At 37.6% G+C, this 973-nt stretch overlaps 1 non-coding gene across 1 annotated transcript; it reads left to right on the top strand.

Moving 5' to 3' along the window:
- Positions 1 to 447: 447 nt before the first annotated feature.
- Positions 448 to 554, top strand: LOC128295816 (small nucleolar RNA R71). The gene has a single exon (XR_008286365.1). It is a non-coding gene; the product is annotated as a small nucleolar RNA R71 (small nucleolar RNA).
- The last annotated feature ends 419 nt before the right edge of the window (positions 555 to 973 follow it).

Below are 973 nucleotides of genomic sequence, written 5' to 3'. Positions count from 1 at the left end.
TGGGTGGTTCCTCCATCCTACATTATAGCTGTTACTATAAGGATTATTTTGAGGTCTAGAAGTATTACCCATACAATTTATTTGCACATTTTCCATGTTAGGACCGAAGGGTAAATATTCTAAATTATTCATTCCACCTCCATTTGCGTCGCATTGCAGCACCGGATGTACCTGCATAGAAACACATAAACTATGAATTTTTTTATTCAAAAGTTCTACCTGATTCAATAACATGGTGACCGCATCTAAGTTAAAAACACCGGCTGCTTTTCTCAGCTTTGTCCTCATAACTTGCCACTGATAATTATTTAGTGACATCTCCTCTATAAACTTATAAGCCTGTTCAAGTGTTTTATTATTCAAAGTACCACTGACTACTACATCATTAACTGCCTAGTTGAGGGATTCAAACCATTGTAGAAAGTTTGAACCTGTAGCCATAGAGGTAACCCATGGTGAAGGCATCTTCTCAATAAATCCTTATACCTCTCTCATGCATCATATAGGGTCTCTAAGTCCATCTGTATGAAGGAAGAGATATCATTCCTTAACTTAGTTGTCTTAGTCGGTGGAAAGTACTTCAGTAAGAATTTCTCGGTCATTTGGTCCCATGTGGTGATCAAACCTCGTGGTAGGGAGTTCAACCACTGTTTAGCTTTATTCCTCAACGAGAAGTGAAACAACCGTAGGTGAATGGCATCGTAAAAAACACCATTTATCTTGAAAGTGTCGTAGACTTCCAAAAAATTAGCCAAATGAGTATTTGGATCATCGTCTTGCAAACCATCGAACAGAACAAATTGTTGAATCATTTTAATAGTGTTTGGTTTCAGTTTGAAATTATTCACAAAAATGGTGGGTCTCACAATACATGATTCAGCCCCAGTTAGAGCATAATCGTACATAGTACGAGGAGCAGGATTCAAATTTGTAGGATTTGCAGCAACCATAGGAGGGAGCTGATTATTTTGAT

The sequence above is a fragment of the Gossypium arboreum genome, chromosome 7, assembly GCF_025698485.1.
Source record: "Gossypium arboreum isolate Shixiya-1 chromosome 7, ASM2569848v2, whole genome shotgun sequence".
Lineage (NCBI taxonomy): Eukaryota > Viridiplantae > Streptophyta > Magnoliopsida > Malvales > Malvaceae > Gossypium > Gossypium arboreum.
The sequence above is the reverse complement of the archived record's forward strand: the minus strand, read 5'-3'. Positions and strand labels throughout refer to the sequence as shown.